This window comes from Myotis nattereri (genome assembly GCF_964212035.1).
Source record: "Myotis nattereri genome assembly, chromosome: Y".
NCBI lineage: Eukaryota > Metazoa > Chordata > Mammalia > Chiroptera > Vespertilionidae > Myotis > Myotis nattereri.
The window spans coordinates 26080943-26100328 of record NC_138094.1 but is presented as its reverse complement, the minus strand read 5'-3'; the positions used below and the strand labels follow the sequence as shown (position 1 = coordinate 26100328).

Sequence of the window (19386 nt, the reverse complement as noted above, 5' to 3'; positions counted from 1 at the left end):
GGAGAAAGCCAACCAATGATTTTGTCTCATTATTGGTGGTTTATCCATCTCTCCTTCTCCCTTCCTCTCTGAAATCAATAAAAAATGTACTTAAGAAACGGGAAAATGAGCTCCTACGCTGATGGGCCCAAGCTAGAAGACTGGGAGGTAGAAGACAAAGACAGGAAGAGCAATAAAAAGAGAACGAAGGGCCAGGTGCTGTATGTGACAAGCTATGAACTTCTGAAACACAGCAGAGAGCAGCAAGCACATGAGTGGCTGGCACTGAATGAGGAGCAGTAGAAGTAGAAAATGCAGGACTGACTTCCTCACAATTAGGGAGACATACAGGCAAATGGAGTCCTGCCCCTGGGCCTGGATCTGTGGCCTTCTCCCTAGGTGCTCCTCTGGCAGGCCACACAGTGAGCAAACTGAGACAGCCTAGGGCCAGAATGCAGTGGCAGGTGGGCAGGGAGCCTGTTCCTTGCTGGCCAGCTAACTGTCCATTGACTGTGGGATCCAACAGCACACTAGGACATCTCCCTTTCACTTGGTTGTATTGACCCTCAGGGTGGCCCTCCATACCCCTATCTCCCCGGTGTGACCTTCACCTGTGTCCACTTAAATGCTCTCTGGGAACTGGCTTGGGGTTGTCCACTCTTCAGACCCAGGGCCTGTCACTGGCTGAGAGTTGCTTTACCACCTCCTTGATTGATGGGAAGGAGGATCATGAGGGATAGTCTTCGAACATTAGACCATCCTCTACAAAGGATGTCCTATTCTAGGGCGGGACACAGAACAAAGCAGAGGTTTATGCCAGCTTAATATTTTGCTGAAAAGAATGTAAATGTGTTTCCAGGCCACAGGAACTTGAGTTCAAGTAGGGCCTTGATCCAGGGGAATAACAGGCATGGACTGGTGAGGCCAGGGCTCTGGGTTCCTGACAGGCTTATGTCCCTTTCAGTATTGGGGGCCTGACTTGTGTACAGGGAAGCCCTACCATGGAGCCGCCACAGGCAACTGGGGAGGAGTGTTGGAGACCAGGGCCTGGACTAGTTACCGGTGACAGCCCCAGAGAAGTTGTACCTCGGTGGTGCTCACTGGAAACCACTTGTTCCAGTCCCTATGGATGCGCCTTGTGTGTGCTGACCCAGTACAAAGAGACAGAGAGGCCCAGATTTTCTGTAGGCTCTTCTGTACCCGCTGCATTGTGATGCCCAACAACTCTCATATTCCAGGCAGAGGGACCACATGACAGATTAGCACAGTGGTGTTGTCCAGAAAATTTCAGACTGGCTGTTTAGGTTTCTGGAAGAGGTGCAAACTGTAATGAGTTCAGCAGTTGAGCCTAGACTTGGTATCATGGGATTTTAGCCTGAGGGTGCCACCTGGGGGCTGAGATTTTCTCTTTAACACAGACATTACATGCACCAGGCAGAAACTGGAAAATTATAGGAGCCCAAGCTCAGGCTGCCTCTATGAGATCCCAGTGTCCAGGAGATACAGGGAGGCAGGATGGACCACTTAGAATGACCTAGAAACAAAATCTGAGCCCAACATGCCTTCTTCATGAGCAAGAAACACTCCTCTATCCACGCCCCCCATGCGGAGCCAGCTTTACCCAGGGCATGTGCTATGGCACTGTGGGCAGGAGAACTTCCTGCCCAGTAATGGACAGGCCCTGCCGACTCCCAGCACCCACACATGAATTTGGGGGATGTTTTCACCACATCCTGGTCACCTGCCACCTGCTCTCATCATAGCCCTCACTTACGTACAGAACACAGTAGCCTCTGAGCCCACGAATAGGGCCGTCCTTTGCAACCTGCTCCAGTCACAAAATTCCTACTGCGATCCCAGGTCATCTGCCCTTGTGACCTTTTTTGGAAGAAAGAGGGTCCTTAGAATGTGCTCCAAGTCTGGGACCCTCTTTATGCATCCCTGGAATGTCAGCCAGCCCATCAGGAATCTCATGCTGGGGACACCCACTGATAACAGAAATCAGGAGTTCTCCCCAATTCTTCTGAGCTGTTTTGGAGAACGTGACAAGCTACAGTGTACAGAAGGAAAATCAACATCCCAACTGCCTTTCTGGATCCAAAGAGGCACCAAAAAGGCACCAAAGAGGCAGGAGGATGCCCTTCCTGGGTTCCACAGCAAGCCCTGCCTCTATGGGCCTTCAGAGGCCCTGGGGACCAGTCCCCATGCATGGGCTTTCCCATCGTCCGCTCTCTTAACCCAGCCTTCGAGCAGACAGCCTTCCACCTGGCTTCTTTCCCTCTGCAGTCAGACCTCTTCCTACCCTGACATATTTTGTCCTCTGTGCCTTTTTCAAACTCACAAGTCTCTGCTGGCACTACCTGCCCTGCCCGTGCCCAACAAGACCTGGTTCCAATGACATCTAGACCTAAACAAGGGATTGCCCCTCTTTTTTGCTCCCCAAGGAGAACATGCCTCATATCCAAGACATGCCTGGCTCTAGCCATTTAATGCCAAGGGCAGTGCTTCTAGAGGCACAAGGGAGGTGCATGAGGAAGAGCACTCACTCTGGGCTAGAGGGACAAGGCAGAAAATGGCCCAGAGAATCCCATAAGGAACCCAGAATGAGGCACAAAAGTGAAATGGCAGCAGAGCATGGGCCAGTCTTGCTGAATCTGTGATCTGCATCCCTTAAATATCAGAGACATAATCTACCAGATTATGCAGACAGCGGTGGTGTTGGGGAGGGGTTGGGGTGCAGGGTTGGCCTGGCGTAGATGAAGTGCCAGTGACATTCCCAGATCCCAACCCCAAAGGCACTGGGTCATTCCAATAGAGAGTGCAGGGCAAGGTGGGGAGAATGGCACACACCGATCCTGGACACAAAGAAGACTAGAGGTCGAGAGGGAAAGGGAGGGCCCAACCATGGCATTCAGGCCTGCAGAGGGATGCTTCTGGTGAAGATTGCACTTCTGCCTCATCAGATGGTAAGAATTATGCTTCTGACCAGAGAAGGAGAGAATGGTTCCTGCTACTGCATCCCTGTCATCCACTGACCCTAAAACTCCAACTCAAAGCCAGAGGAAGACTATTGTGGCTGAGAGGAAAACCAGATGCTATAGGCTGTACAGCCCATTCCACTGCTGATTGTTCCCCTGGAGACGGTTCCATAAGACTCATGGCCACAAAAGTTCTGTATCCATACTTGACAGGAAATCCCTCTATGCCCTATGTGAGGGCTGGCAGGAGACACTGGCACAGAGTGGACATCTTCTCAGGGATGTCCACGGGTCAGCTGATCCTCACCTGCCAAAGCCAGACACCTCTCCTCGCTCTTCAATCCTTGATTTACTCCAAAAAATTTACTGAGTGCCTAAGGGTACATCCACTGCTATTCTGGGTGATCAGCTCGGACACCTCATGAGACGTTCATGATCTTCCTCAGGGTATCTCTGAGCCATGAACCCTCACTAGATTGAGGAGACCAACAAACAAACAAAACAAATGAAATGCAAAATGAGTAAATCACAGACTAGTCTTGCTTTGCACTGTAGAGCAACCCACATAGAATAGTACCTCCAGCTAATACCCTGCCCAGCAATCCAAATAACCATAGGAAAAGTTGTTATTTTTCAATGGCTATTACAGAGTTATGGCACAACATTAAAAAACTGTTATAAACATACCATACATGTAAATAAATAAAGTAGTAAAATCACTAGTTAGCACCCTGTGATTTTAAATATTTGAGAATTAAACACTGACATGCGCCTTTGCAAACTATTTCAAGAGTAGTTTAAACATGGCTTGAGGGTCTTCTGCTCATACAACTTTCCACACAGAGTGAGAGTCTTTTCCATGCCCTGGTGAACTGTCACATTGCTTACTAGTTTTGGATAAGCTTCCAAGGTCCCATCCTTCCTGCTGCCTACATGGGCACCCGTCTCTGGGAGAGTTCCTTTAGTGTGAAGCTCTTTGGCCTCATGGCTTGCCCTGGGACCTCTCCATCCTTTTTTTGGTCACAACCATGTTGCTCATTTACACTTGTCTGATAGCTGGCCATTGTGAACCTGAAGCTGGATTCTGAGTCAAGATGATGAGTAAAAGTAATTCCTCATGTTTGGCAGAATTTAAGAAATTACAGAAGCATTCCACTTTCCAAGTCTCATTACTTCTCTCTCCAGGCAAGAGACCTTGGCAGGGGCCATCAATTGACTTCCTTCTCCATGTTCAGTATCTGAGGCCTGAATCAGTCGCCTGCACTCGTATCTCTGAGTGGGTCATGGGACGGTGACACAAGAACAAGGCACTGGTTCCTGATGTAAGGCTCCGATGTCCATCACCTGGCCAGCCTGATGGGAGTGTGCCTAGAGAAGTCACCGGAGAATGGGAACATGCCACTCTATGTGTGACAGCGGTGGACATGGTCAGGGTCATGGGCAAACAGCAGGAGTGTACATTTAGGTGACAATCACTCACCGCAATCCAGGTTCTCAGCAGGTCTGTGTTCAGTCTTGGTCTATAGACCCAGCCAGTTCTTCCAGTCAGTTGTGGGAGGGGAAAACATGTTGGAAGAAATAACGACAGAAAACTTCCCTGATACAGGCCAGAAAATAACTATGCAAGTCCAAGAACCACACAGAGTCACAAATAAGATGAACCCAAAAAGACCAACACCAAGCCACATCATAATTAAACATCAATGCAAAAGTAAGAATCATAAAGGTTGACAGACAGAGACAGAAAGTTACCTACAAGGCATCTCCCATTAGAATATCAACAGATTTCTCAACAGAAACACACCAGGCCTGAAGGGAATGGAATGAAATATACAAAGTGATGTAAAACAAGGGGCTGAATCCATACCCAGCAAGGCTATAATTCAAAATTGAAGAACTAATAAGGAAATTTACAGACAAAAAAGGGCTATGAGTGTTTATTACCACCAAGTCAGCAATTCAAGAAATGCTAGAGGGATGGAAGTAAAAAGAAGAAACAGAAAGGCAAGGAGAAGCACACACATGAAGAATAAATATGACAAACAAGTACTTACAATAATAACATTAAAGGTAAATGGATTCAGTGCTCCAATCAAGACATGAGGCAGCTGAATGGATAAGGAAACAAAACCCATATTTTGCAGTATGCAAGCGACTCACCTCAGAGCAAAGGATTCACACAGATAGTGAAAGAGGGAAAAATAAATTTTCAACAAATGGAAATGAGAAAAAAGCTGGGGTGGCAATGCTTATATCTGAACAAAATAGAACTCTAATGAAGGTCATAGCAAGGGATAAGGAAGGCCACTACACAATACTAAAAGGAGCAAATCAACAAGAGGATATAACTCTGGTAAACATATATGCACCCAGTACAGGAGTGCCCAAATACAAAAAACAACTTCTGGAAGGTATCAAGGGATAGATAGATAGCAATAGTATCAATGTAGGGTACTTCAATACCTCACTGACACCACTGGATAAATCCTCTACACAAAAAACCTCCAAACAAACAGCAATCCTAAATGACTCTCCAGTTCAGATGGACTTGACATCTCCAGAACATTTCATCCCAAAGCTACCAAATATACATTCTTCTCCAGTGCACACGGGACATTTTCAAAGATAGGACACATATTAGGACACAGGCAAAGTCTCTTCAAATTCAGGAGGATAGAAAACGTAATAAGCATCTTCTCAGGTCACAATGGCATAAAACTAGAAATCAAGTGCAATAAAAACAATGAAAAAAATCAAACACTTGGAGGCTAAATAGCATGCTATTAAACTATAGTTGGGTTACCAAAGAGATCAGAGAAGAAATGAAAAGCATCCTGGAAACAAATGACAATGAAAACACACAATCCTAAAATCTATGGGACACAATGAAAGCAGTCCTGCGAGGGAAGGTCACAACTCTGTAGGCCTACCTTAGAAAACAGGAAAAAAATGGTAATAAATTAAGTAATCTTCAACTTAAATAATTAGAAAGAGTGCAACAATAAAAGCCCATATTACCAAAAAAGAAAGAGATAATAAAGATCAGAGCAGAAATAAAAGCCATAGAGACCAAAAAAATAATACAAAAGATCATGAAAGCAAGAGCTGGTTCTTTGAAAAAAAGAAAAAAAAAATTGATGAACCTCTAGGGAGGCTCACCAAGAAACTAAGAAAGGGGACCCAAATAAACATAATCAGAAATGGAAGACTTGAAGTAACAAATAACCCGGCAGATATACAAAGGATTGTAAAAACTATAAGAACTCTACTCCTACAAATGGAAAACCTGGACAAAATGGACACATTTCTAGACAAATACAAGCTTCCAATACTCAATCAGAAAGAAGCAAAAAACCTGAACAGGCCGATAACTACTGATAAAATTGAAACAGTAATCAAAAAGCTTCCGAAAAACAAAATCCCTGGACCAGATGGCTTCACAAGGGAGTTTTTCCAAACATTCAAAGAAGAACTAAAAGCAATCTTTTTCACACTATTTCAAATAATTCAAGAGGACGGCATACTTCCAGCTCTTTTCATGAAGCCAGCATTACCATAATCCCAAAACCAGAAAAAGACACCACAAAGAAAGTGACTTACAGGCCAATATTCCAGATGAACATTGATGCTGCAATCCTCACCTAAATTCTACAACCCGGATACAACATTACATTAGAAAGATCATACACCATCACCAAGTGGATTTATTCCAGGGATTCAAGGATGGTACAATATCCACAAATCAATGCACATGAAACATCACATAAACAAATTGAGAGAGAAAAACCACACAATCATATCATCTGGTGCAGAAAAAGCATTTGACCAAGTGCAACAGCCTTTTCTGATAAAAACACTCAGCAAAGTAGGAATAGAAGGATCATCCTTCCACATAATAAAAGCCTTATATGACAAACCTACAGCCAACATCATACTCAATGGGCAAAAACTAAAACCATTTCCCTCTAGAACAGGAAAAAGAGAGGGACACCCACTTTCACCACTCCTGTTCAACACAGTACTGGAAGTCCTAGTCACAGTGATCACACAAGAAAAGGAAAGAAATGGTTCCCAAATTGGAAAAGAAGAAGTAAATTGTCATTATTTGAAGATGACATGATACTGTACATAGAAAACCACAAATACTCCTTCAAAAATTTAGTAAACTTAATAAATGAATTCGGCAATGTAGCAGACTACAAAATTAACGCCAAGAAATATATGGCATTTTTATATACCAATAGTGAACTTACAGAAAAGGAGATTAAAAAAAGAATCCCATTCATCATCCCACCAAAAAATTAAGATAACTAGGAATAAACTTAGCTAAGGAGGTAAAAGACCTCCACTGAGAAAACTAGAAGATGTTGAAAAAAGAGGTAGAGGAAGACATAAACAGATGGAAGAACATACCTTGTTCATGGATTGGTAGAAACAACATCATTAAAATGGCTATACTACCCAAAGCAATCTATACATTCAATGCACTCCGCATTAAAATACCAACAGCATATTTCACAGACCTAGAAGCAACTCTCCAAAAATCCATCTGGAATAAAAAAAAAAGATCACGAATAGTGGCAGCAATCTTGAGTAAGAATAACAAAGTAGGAGGGATCTCAATACCAGATATCAAGCTGTATTACAAAGCTACTGTGTTCAAAACTGCCTGACACTGGCACAAGAATAGACACATAGGCCAATGGAATTGAATAGAGAACCCAGAAACCAATTCAAACAACCAAGCTCAATTAATATTTGACAAAGGAAGCAAAAACATACAATGGGGATAAGACAGTCTCTTCAATAAATGGTGCTGGGAAATTTGGTCAGACAAATGCAAAAATGAAACTAGGCCACCAGCTGACACCATGCATAAAAATAAGCTCAAAATGGATAAATAACTTGAACATAAAGCTGGAAACCATAAAAATAGTAGAGGAATCCATAGGCAGCAGAGTCTCAGATATATGCGGAAGCAATATCTTCACAGACACAGCTCCTGGGGCAATGGAAAATAAAGTTAAAATGAACAAATGGGAAGACATCAAAATAAAAAGCTTCTTCATAGCAAAAGACACCATCAACAAGGCAACAACAAAGCCCATTGCATGGGAGAACATATTTGCCAATGTTCTCTCTGATAAGGGTTTCATCCTCAACATTTATAGGGAACACATACTACTTAACAAAAGGAAGATAAACAACCCAATCACAAAAATGGGCAACGGACCTAAATAGATACTTTTCCAGAGAGGACAAAAGGAAGGCCAAGGGACACATGAAAACATGCTGAGAGTCACTAATCATCTGAAAGATACAAATCAAAAGGACAATGAGATACCACCTAACAGCTGTCAGAATGGCTATCATCAACAAAGGGCGAGTGCTGGTGAGGATGGCGAGAAAAAGGAACCCTCCTTCACTGGTGGTGGGAATGCAGACTGGTGCAGCCACTATGGAGCAGAGTATGGAGTTTCCTCAAAAAACTAAAAACGGAACTCCCATTTGACCCAGTGATCCCACTTCTAGGAATATATCCCAGGAACCTAGAATTACCAATCTGAAAGGATGCATGCACCTCTATGTTCACTGCAGCACAATTTCCAATAGCTAAGGTTTGGAAACAGCCTAAGTGCTGGTCAGCAGATGAGTGGGTTAAAAAGCCCTGGTATATCTACATAGTGGAATAGTATGCTACATCAGAGCAAAAGCTGGCCCAGTATAAAACAAAAAGGAGCGGTTGGGAGCTTCAGTCACCCGCCAGCCTGAACACAACCCTCAGCCCCTCACCCAGACTGGCCAGGAACCCCAGTGGGGACCCCCACCCTGAAGGGTGTGTGACCAGCTGCAAACAGCCATCATCCCTTCACCCAGGCTGGCCAGGCACCCCAGTGGGGATCCCCATCCTGATCCAGGACAGCCTTCAGGGCAAACCAGCCGGCCCCCACCCGGGCACCAGGCCTCTATCCTATATAGCAAAAGGGTAATATGCCTCCCAGCACTGGGATCAGTGTGACAGGGCAGAGCGCCCAAACCCCCTGATCGCCCCGCAGCTCTTTGTGTGACAGGAGGCGTGGCCACAACCTCCCTATCAGCCCTGCTCTGTTCATGACAGTGGAAGGCGCCCCAACCCCCTGATCAACCCTGCTCTGTGTCTGATAGGGGGGAGTTCCCCAACCCCCTGATTGGCCCTGCTCTGTGTGTGACAGGGGGGAGCTCCCCAACCCCCTGATGGGCCCTGCTCTGTGCATGACAGCGTATGGAGCCCCATATGGAGCCCCTCTGTGTGGGATGCAGCACTCCAACCCCCCTTCTCTGTGTGTGATGGGGTAGAGCAATAACTTCCCCATTGACTCTGCCATGAGTGTGACAGGATGTGGTGCCCCAACCCCCTAATCCGCCCTGCTCTGTGTGTGACAGAGGGCGGTGCCCCAACTCCCCTATCTGCCCTACTCTGTGAGTGACAGGGGGGAGCTCCTCAAACCCCTCAGGGGCCTTTTCTGTGCATTACAGGGGGAAGCTTTCCAACCCCCTGATGGGCCCTGCTCTGTGCGTGACAGGGTATGGAGCCCCAACCCCCCTGATGGGCCCTGCTCTGTGTGTGACATGGGGTGGCTCCACAACCTCCCCATCGACGCTGCCTTGAGTGTGACAGGGGGCGGTGCCCCAACCCCCCAATCGGACATACCCTGAGCATGACTGAGGGTGGTATCGCAACCTCACAATCCACCCTGCTCTGTGCATGACAGGGTGCGGTGCCCCAACTCCCCAATCAGCCTTGCTCTGAGCCCCACCAGGGGCTGCACCTAGGGATTGGGCCAGCCCTCTGCCACCCGGGGGCAGGCCTAAGCCTGCAGGTCATTATCTCCCAAGGGGTCCCAGACTGTGAGAGGGCACAAGCCAGGCTGAGGGAACACCCCCCACCCCCCAGTGCACAAATTTTTGTGCACTGGGCCTCCAGTTCAAGTATAAGGGGCTTTCAAAGTTGCAGAGGGAGGTATGAGAGGAAATCAGGGGGAGATGTGACTTCAGTAGAGTCACAAGATGCAATATTCCTGGCTTTTAATGATGAAGGAAGCGGTCACCAGTCACAGAATATGGGTGGTCTCCAGAAGCTGGAAAGAAAGTCTCCCCAAGAGCCTCCAGAAGAGAATGCAGCCTCCTGATACCTGGATTGCAGCCTGGTGAGCCCCACATCAGACTTCTGTGCTAATAACTGTAACACATTTGCATTGTTTCAGGCCACTAAATTTGTGATAATTTTTTACAGCAGCAGTAGATAACTAACACACATGTCAAAGCTTAAAAAAAGCCTTGCAGGCATGAGGAAAAAATATTTAAAGAAGTGTCAGCAAAAAGGTAAAAGAAAGTGAGGATAGAGGGAGTTCATTTACTATGGCACATGGATTGTAAAACTTTGTCAGAAAGGTTGGTCTGAGCACAATGCTGCATCAACGTGGAGCTACTTACAGCAATATGGAGAAAGAGTATGGAAAAGAACAGCGTTGTGTTTTTTTCCAGCCTGATTCCCTAACACTGAGACCAGGATATAATAAGTGCTCAATGTTTGCAGAATGCAGCTGCAAGGAGGGGACTGTAATTTAGACAGTATAAGATGACCCTGAGATTAGGGCAGAGGTAATGCTGGCATGAAAGGCAGGGTGGGATTGACTAGCTCAGTTGAGGACCTTTGAGGGCATGGAGGAAAGGGGTGGTCTCAGGCCTGAGAGCTGAAGTCTGTGTTTGAACAATTATCACCACCTTTTTGAGAACCGGCTGAAGTTGTTAAGGTCCTTACATAAAGCAATCCTCATTACAAGGGACAGGGCCTGTTGCCTAAAGGTAGGGGAGCCCTGACTGGCTCCTGTGGGGAAGATAGCATCTGTCTCGAGTAGCTAGGGTGACTTTGTTAGGGGCAGAAATAGAACATTCAAGACTAGCTATCCTATATAATAAAAGGTTAATATGCAAATCAACGAAAAGGTGGAACAACAAGTTGCTATGACATGCACTGACCCCAGGGAGCAAATACTCAATGCAGGAGCTGCTCTCTGGGGGTCAGTGCACTCCCACAGAGGGAGCACTGCTTGGCCAGAAGCCGGGCTCATGGCTGGCAAGTGCAGTGGCAGTGGCGGGAGCCTCTCCTGACTCCATGGCAGTGCTAAGGATGTCTGACTGATGGTTTAGGTCCACTCCCCAAGGGCTCCCGGACTGTGAGCGGGTGCAGGCCAGGCTGAGGGACCCCTCACCCCTGAGTGCCCAAATTTCGTGCACCAGACCTCTAGTTAATTATAAAAAACATTAATCATGTTCTGCTCACTGTGATTGTTTTGTCCTGATTAAAGAAGGCACATTCTAACCTGGCTGGGAGTTGCAAGCAGGACCTAGGACCTCACTTGGAAATACGGCCCATCCTCCACATCCAGTGATGCCTTCCCCAGGATATAAGTGACACATTTTCCCATGGAACTCTGAATTAGTACCTTTCCCTCTAACTTTCTTCAAATTAAGAGAATCTATGGAGTTCCCTATACTGCACAGTTTTAATGAAAGAAAATAAGACTTTCTAAGAGCATCAAATACATTTTTTTTATTTATAAACATATATACTCCTCTCTCTCTCTCTCTCTCTCTTTCTCTTTAAAATATATTCTTACTGATTCAGAGAGGAAGGGAGAGGGAGGGAGATAAAAACATCAATGATGAGAGAGAATCGTTGGTCGGCTGCCTCCTACACACCCCGTATAAGGGATCAGGCCAAAACCTAGACATGTGGCCTGACCTGGAAACAAACTGTGACTTCCTGGTTCATAGGTTGATGTTAACCCACTGAGTCACACTGGCCGGGCTCAATTCTTATTTATAAATTCATTCCAAGGACATATACAGCTTGAAAAGCTTTGAAAGCAGTTTAAAAAAAACAACAACAACTAGCTTTTAAGTAGCAAGAAAACAGTTATAGAAGAAAGTTTAAATTAAAAGAAAAAATAATTGTTTTACTTTATTCAAGAGTGGGAACATCCTCCATGAAAATGTGTACCTTGACTGAGGATGGCTGGGTGGCCTTATCACACCTTAGGAAATCAAATGCTTTTTACAATGACAAGAAAGAGAGTTTCATCTAATTTCTCTCCCAGGGTAGATGTCTGTCAACAGAAGGTGGACATGAATAAAAGGAGGGGCTTGCACAATCAATCAGGAAATCAGCAATCTATGAGTAATCCAGAACCCAGTATTTATCTCCTCTGCCACACACCCTCCCTCCCAGCCAGTGAGCAAGACAATTACTCTCAAGTCAAGCTAAGTGAACCCCCACTCACAGTGGCCCAATGCTGACATACAAAGCATACAAATAATTCTCACTCTGGCATAAAAGTGACAACTTTCTTGGAAGAAAAGCAGATACTGTAAATTCTCAAAGTCTTCCTGAAACATTTTCTAAAGTAATTTTTACTTCTTTAGAAAAAATGCATACCTGGCAAACCATCTGTAATAAAAGGCCCATTCTATAAAACCTTACCTGATCCTACTCATATCTGCAATCATAATCATATTTACAGACAAATATATCTATACTAAGAAAAGAGCAATATGCTAATTAGACTGGGAGACCTTCCAGGAGACCTTCCAGATGTTCTTCTGGACAAAGCCATGGTGGTGGGGCCAAGGTAGAGGCGGTTAGAGGCCAAGAGGGGAGGGCAGTTGTGGGTGATCAGGCTGGTGGGGGGAGGGGCTGTTGGGGGTAAGCAGATCAGCAGGGGGGCCATGTGGGGGCAAGCAGGCCGTCAGTGGGGGTCAGTTGGAGGTGATCAGGACAGCGGGGGTGGGGGGCAGTTTGGAGTGAGCAGGCCAGCAGGGGACAGTTGGGGATGAGCAGGCCAGTGGGAAGGGAAGGAGGGACAAGCAGGCCAGCAGGGGGGGAAGTTTGTGGTGATCAGGTTCATGGGGGTCATGTGGGTGCAAGCAGGCCAGCAGCGGGGGGCGAGGGGAGGTCAGTTGGGGTCGAGCAGGCCGGCAGGCAGAGTGATTAGAGGCAACGAGGCAGGCAGGCAGGCAGGTGAGCGGTTAGGAGCCAGCAGTCCCAGATTGCGAGAGGGATGTGTGACTGCTGTAAACTGGCAGTAGGACATCCTTCGAGGGGTCCCAAATTGGAGAGGGTGCAGGCCAGGCTGAGGAACACACTGTCCCCCGTGCATGAATTTCATGCACCGGGCCACTAGTAAAAATATAAACAAACAGAAAAAAACAAAGATAACATGCTAAAGACCACAAATTTATTATATGGCAAAAGTCAAGATTCAAAAATATCTCCCCTACTAGCAGAATTAGGTGGGAAATTAACAAAGTAGAATTTAATAGGATGCAAAATAAAGTCTCATACTAGGGCTTTAAAAAAAAAAAAAAACCTGCACAACAGGATAACCTAGTTTAAGACCAGTGCATCTACAAAAACACATTTTCGTTTATTGCAAGCTCAACAAGAGGCAGCAGTCTGAAACAGTGGTCCCAAAAAGCTAATGCAATTCTAAGTTGCATTAAGAGAAGACAATGTCCTCTTCACAAATAATATCATCCTGGGGACCATACTCAGTTCTGGGAATCACATTTTAAAAGAATCAATAACTGAACTGTGTGTTGGGAGAAGGGTGGGATCTAGCCTAGGGAATATTCTGCACAAAAGCTAGTGAAGGAACTGGGGATGTTTAAACTGTTTTATTTTGTTTTTCATCTCATCTGTAAAGAGGATATGCTGCATAATGGAAAAGGGAGTGGACTAGGAATGGCAAATGGGTTTCCTTTCCTGAGCCAGTTCTAATCAACTGGTAGTGACTCCCAGGACGTGGTGCTGAGAAAGATTCTGAGAGTAGAAAGGAGGGAGTGAGGGCAGAGAGAGAGACACCAACTGGTTGCCTCCCACATTATCCCAATCTGGGGATTAGAGGAGTAGAGGAGCAAACTGCAACCAAAGTAGGTACCTCTGACTGGGAATTGAACCCAGGACCCTTGGGTATGCTGCAATTCTCTAACCACTGAACAACACCCGCAAGGCTTCAGTGCATCTTAGTTCTTATACCATTCTCTGGCTATGGTTTTATTACCGTGTTAACATAAGAAACATTCAAACCTGTAAAGAATTTTGTGTTTATTTGAGCAAACTGTCGACAAGTGCCTGGAAGCAGTACCTCAATGGATTGGGAAAGTGCTCTGGAGAGTGGTGGGTTTTCTTCTATTTTTATACATTACAACCAAAGGAGGAGACATAGGTAGGTTACAAGAAATTCATTGGTGATAGATTAGAGAGGCGGGAGAAACCAAAGGGGTCTTGGGGGTGAGGGAGAGAACCTGTGGGACTGGATAAAAAATAAAATGATAGACACATACTTAGAAGGGTGTAGGATAGCCAACAGTCAACAATTAACATGAGAACAATGAAGGAATTAGTGGTAACTGTCTGGGAGCCCACGCACATTAGGTTGTGCCACAAGGGGCCCAGAAAAAGGGAAGTTACAAGTTACCCAGATATTTCAAGGGTATCCTAGCTAATAAAAGACAAAAGGGTAATTAACCGTACCTCCGCTATGCTTCCCATTGGCTAATCAGGGCGATATGCAAATTAACTGCCAACAAAGATGGCGGTTAATTTGCATACATAGGCACAATGATGGGAGGCGAAAGGGGAAGGACAGAGGAAGCTGCCTGACGCTGACAGTGATCGGAAACCCAGGCAGCAGGCAAGAGCCGGGTGGCAGGGCAAAGGTGGAGAACCTGGGCCGCCTTTGCCCTGCATGAACTATGCAGCTGGGACAGGGGTTTGCGGCCGCTGGGAGCAGGGCGGGAACTTCCCAGGGTTTGCATCAGGCAGCCGGGAGAGGGGCGAGAACTATGCAGCCAGGAGAGGGGCACCAGGTGGCTGGGAGCAGGGCGGGAACTTCCCTGGGTTTGCAGCAGGCAGCTGGGAGCGGGGCGGGAACTTCTGCCGCATTGTCATGGCAATGCGGCAGAAGTTCCCGCCTCGTAGCTGCTTGCTCATTCACTTACTCGCTCATTCATTCACTCATTCACTCACCCATTATTCACTCACTCACTCACTCACTCAGCAAACCCTCTCAGGTCCCTGGCACCAGGCCAGGCACTGAAGTTGAAGCAGGATAAGACAGAGCAATGTCCTCAAGATGTTAGTAATTCAGTAGGGCGAAGCAGGCACATGAACAAGGCAGTTGTACGCACAGATGCAGTGTACTGGGTTCAGTGAGAGCAGTAACTAATGCCGACTTTGTTCTCTTGATACAATGGGGCCTCGGGAGCCAGGCCACCCCAAGCCTGTAGGCCTGTGCCTAGGCCAGGAGTGGCTGGGGTCCAGGAACATGACAGAAGGCGCAGGTCGGGCTGAGGGGTCTGACCCCACCCCTCACCCTCACCCCCGAGTGCACAAATTTTTGTGCACCGGGCTACTAGTCTATCTATATAAAAGACTAATATGCTAAGTGTCCTGCCGTCAGGGTAATACGTTATGTCGCAATGCCCAGCTTCCTCTCCCTAGCAACTAGCCTCCTAGAAGTTTCTTCAGCCCAGGAACACAAGTTGCTTTATAGCCAGGTAGAAACATTCACAGTTAACCAAATGTCTATGAAGTATTTTCCTGTGCCTCATCTCATTTGATCCTCACACAAGTCATGGAGTAGGTAGATCGGAGACTTGGTAGAATCCTATTTTCTTTTCATTAAACAGAAAATGAAGATTTAGAAAGTTTAGAAACTCGACCCAACTGAAAAGAATTGAGAAATGGTGGGCCCTCACCGACCCCCCTCCACCCCCCCCCCCTTCCCCCGCTCAAAAAGAAATAAAGAAAAGAAATGGTGGACCTTAAAAATGACTTCAGGTTTTTTCACTGCACAAAATATAGTCAAACACTGCTGCAAATTAAATATTTTACCCTTTGTTCTCCCTGCGTGATCTACAATAATAATGTGCTTCTTCGTGTTGATATTTACTGCTCTGTTGCTGACAATTACCTGAAAAAGAAGTTGGAGTGCTTCACTGGGCTGGAAAAAGTTTAGCTAAATCAGAAAGCAGCTCTAATTAACAAGTTTGTTTTATATCTATAAAAGGGTAAGTTCACTCGCACATGGGTGATACATATAAAGCTCTCATTGGCAGCAATCACATGCATTTCAATCTGTCATTGTCGATCATGAATTTGGTTGACACTTCTATTATTGAGAAAGGGTGAACAGGGATATTAAAATATTTCTTCTAATTAATTTCCTTTCAATGTGCACAAATTCATGCACCAGGCCTCTAGTGTTATTATAGATGCAAAAAGACAGATAGGCTCAGTGAAGATACTGTCCTAGAATGTAACTACCCACTATTACTGCTTTTGGTTAAAGTTTAATTTCCGATCGTCCTTTGTGGTTACTTCAGGTCTTTGAGTTTGCAAGACCATCATACAGGCCTTCCCTGAGCTTGTCAGGTTACCATGTGGCCCCTTTCACCCACAGCATCTTGGTAAGCCAGCTTACCTTTATCTTCCTCGGTATGCACAAGAGTGGGTACTTGCCATGGCCTGTGTTGCTCGGTGGTTAGAGCATCAACCTGAGCAGCAGAGTCACCTATTGGATTCCTGGCCAAGGGCACATACCTGGGTTGCAAGCCCAAGCCCACAGTGGGGTGGAATGGGGGTGCTGCAGGAGGCAACCTATAGATGTCTCTTTTACATTGGTGTTTTTCTGACTCCCCCCCCCCCTGCCACCCCCCTTCCTTCCAGTCTCTAAAATCAATGGAAAATATGTCCTTACTCCTTGGGAGAGGTACAAAGAAAACCAAAAACCAAAAAACGATAAAAAGGTAGATACTTAAAGTTTAGCTCACTGATTTTCAACCAGTGACTTTTGCCTCTCCAAGAACATCAGGCAATGTCTGAGACATTCAATAACGTCAGAACTGGTAAGAGGCGCTGCATTTAGTGGGCAGAGAGGCCAGGGATGCTGCTAATCACCCGGCGGTGCACAAGACGGAGCTCCCTACAAAGGGTTTTCGGGTCCCAAAAGGCAACAGTGCCGCGGTTACTGCGTGACTTAATGAAAGGCAAAATAAGCAAAGCCCGAGCTGGCGGAGCTCGCTGGGTGCAATGCCTGGGCTGTGATGGGACCAGCTGGCCAGGGGATAGCCAGGTTGGGTCCAGCGCCCTAGGCCCAACAGGAGGAAGACACAGGGTTAACACCCAGATCCCGCAGGCCCCGGATGTGGTGCAGAGCACATGGCTTCTCCTCCAATCCCAGCTCTAGCCCAGAGGTCCTCGCGGGACTCGGAGGCCAAGCTCTCGCGAGAAGTGGGCGGAGCTTCCGGCGGTTGTTGGCATTGACTTGGCTGTAAAGCTCTGGGTTCCGGGATTCCTGGATTCCCGGATTCCCGTGCTGGGCTGGCTGGGTCTCGGGGAGAGGGCGGGATCGGCTGTGAGGCCCCCACCCGCCGCGAGGTGCCTCCACTTCCAGGGCCGCGGGTTTCACAGCCTCGCTCCGTATCTCTACTCTCCAGCCGCTGGTGAGAGTCGCGCCCGGTACACAACCCGCTCACCGTGGCAAGCCGAGGGGAGGAAATGTGTTTATCCGCCATTTCCTAGTTCGAGTGGGCGGGAGAGCCTTGAGGTATACCCGTTCCTCTTGATTCCCGGCCCGCGGTTGGGCTCTGAGGACAGGTGAGGAAAAAGTACCGGGAGCACACGTGAGGAGATGTAGCATCTTGTTTGTTTCCGTTAAAGCACCAACCCGGTGCGCGGGTGAGGAGGCGAACCTTCTTGCTTGTTGTCCTGCAAGCGCCGTCCCCGCTGGGCTTTCGTGCTTTCCCGCTTTCCCGCAGGTCAGCCACTGTTCCGTCTTCAGAAATTCCCGTGCCCTCTGCCTGCCTGGTAACCGTTGGCATCTTCTCTTCCAGCTCACCGTGCCCCCCAAATATGACGTGTTGAGTCAAGACGAACTACGCACAAAGCTGTCCCAGACCTTCAAGCGCCGAGGTATCCTGGACTCCCTCAAGGTGTCGGCTTGAGGCATATCTGTTCTGTAACTTTTACAAGTGGAAGCGGTGACAGGGAGTCCGCATTTAAACCCACTGGGTCTTGGTTTTAAAAATAATATGATATGCAGGTGGTATTGGGGAGTGACGCTTTTATGTTTTGTAGAACTCGTTATCCTGGAAAGCATTCTCAAACGGTTGAGAGTTTGCCCGGTCTTCATATTCAAATAGATTTATTGACTGACATTCAGGTAGGAGCGAGTAGCTGTATAAAATGAAAACATTTTAGCAACAAGGCAAGTTTTGTGAAACTGGTTTGTAGGTTCTTGAATTAATACGTGGTTTTGTAATAGTCATGTTTGGATGAAGGATATTGAGACAATATAATAAGCATTGTGTGCTGCTTACAGTACAATAGTCTGGAGAATGACAGCTTTTTTCTTTAAAATATAATGAAAGCTCTGAAGGTTTCACTTGGGCAGCACATACGTATAGTATGAATTAACAGCAAGGAGTAGGGTTACCTCAAATGTGTTTTCATTACTATATACAGTTAGACGTGTATTTTACACTTATCAGGGGAAATACTGAGTTTTTCCTTCTCCCCCCATTGTTTTCGTAACTTAAAAAACAAAACAGAACACTTTATACCTATCTGAAAAACCCATAAAAACATAGAGGAAGAGAGTCTTTTCTGATTCAGCTATTATTGGCACAGTGGTGTGTGTGTGTATTCTTAGTTCACTGTTGTATAGTGAGCATTTTCCTGTGACCCGAAAAGTTCCTTGAAACCCTCCATTTAAGTGTCCCATGATTGGATGTATGGGTAATTTATGTAGCAGTCCCTGGTGAATGTTTAATCTTGGCAGAGAATAATTTACTAATACACTTTACATGTAAAGTAACATCAGGAATAGAATTGGTTTAAATGTGTTTTCATTACTACATATATTTCAGAAGTATATCTGAAATATAAATGCTGAATAGGTTATAACCAGGTCTGTGCATCCTTCAGTTGCATTTCTCATTTTTGCCTAGGTTACGTGGCATTCTTACATTCTTGTATGACTTTATCTATATAGAAAAGGCTAATATGCAAAGTGTTTCCTTGGAGGTTAGCCCAGGAGACCGGGAATTCGATTGCTCGCTATGATGTGCGCTGACCATCGGGGGGTCGCACAGAAAATTGCAGGCAGCGAGCTGGTGTTGGCGGGGTACTGAGGGAGCAAGGAAAGGGGGAAGCAGGAACAGGGGAGGGGGGAACCGCGTGGTGGTGGTGCATGAGGGAGCAGGAAAGCAGGGAACCTGATCAGCCGTGATTGCCAGCCAGGCCTAGGGACCCTACCTATGCACTAATTTCTTGCATCAGGCCTTTAGTCCTGGAAAATAAAAGGCCATAAGCATTTTTTAAAAA

General features: G+C 46.3%; 1 protein-coding gene across 1 annotated transcript in view; it reads left to right on the top strand.

Annotated features, from left to right (window-relative positions):
• LOC308512392 (cyclin-Q-like) overlaps window positions 1–19386 on the top strand; it is a gene marked incomplete at both ends in the record, with an annotated part of 109329 nt that overhangs the window by 84808 nt on the left and 5135 nt on the right. The gene's annotated exons all lie outside the window — the stretch shown is intronic.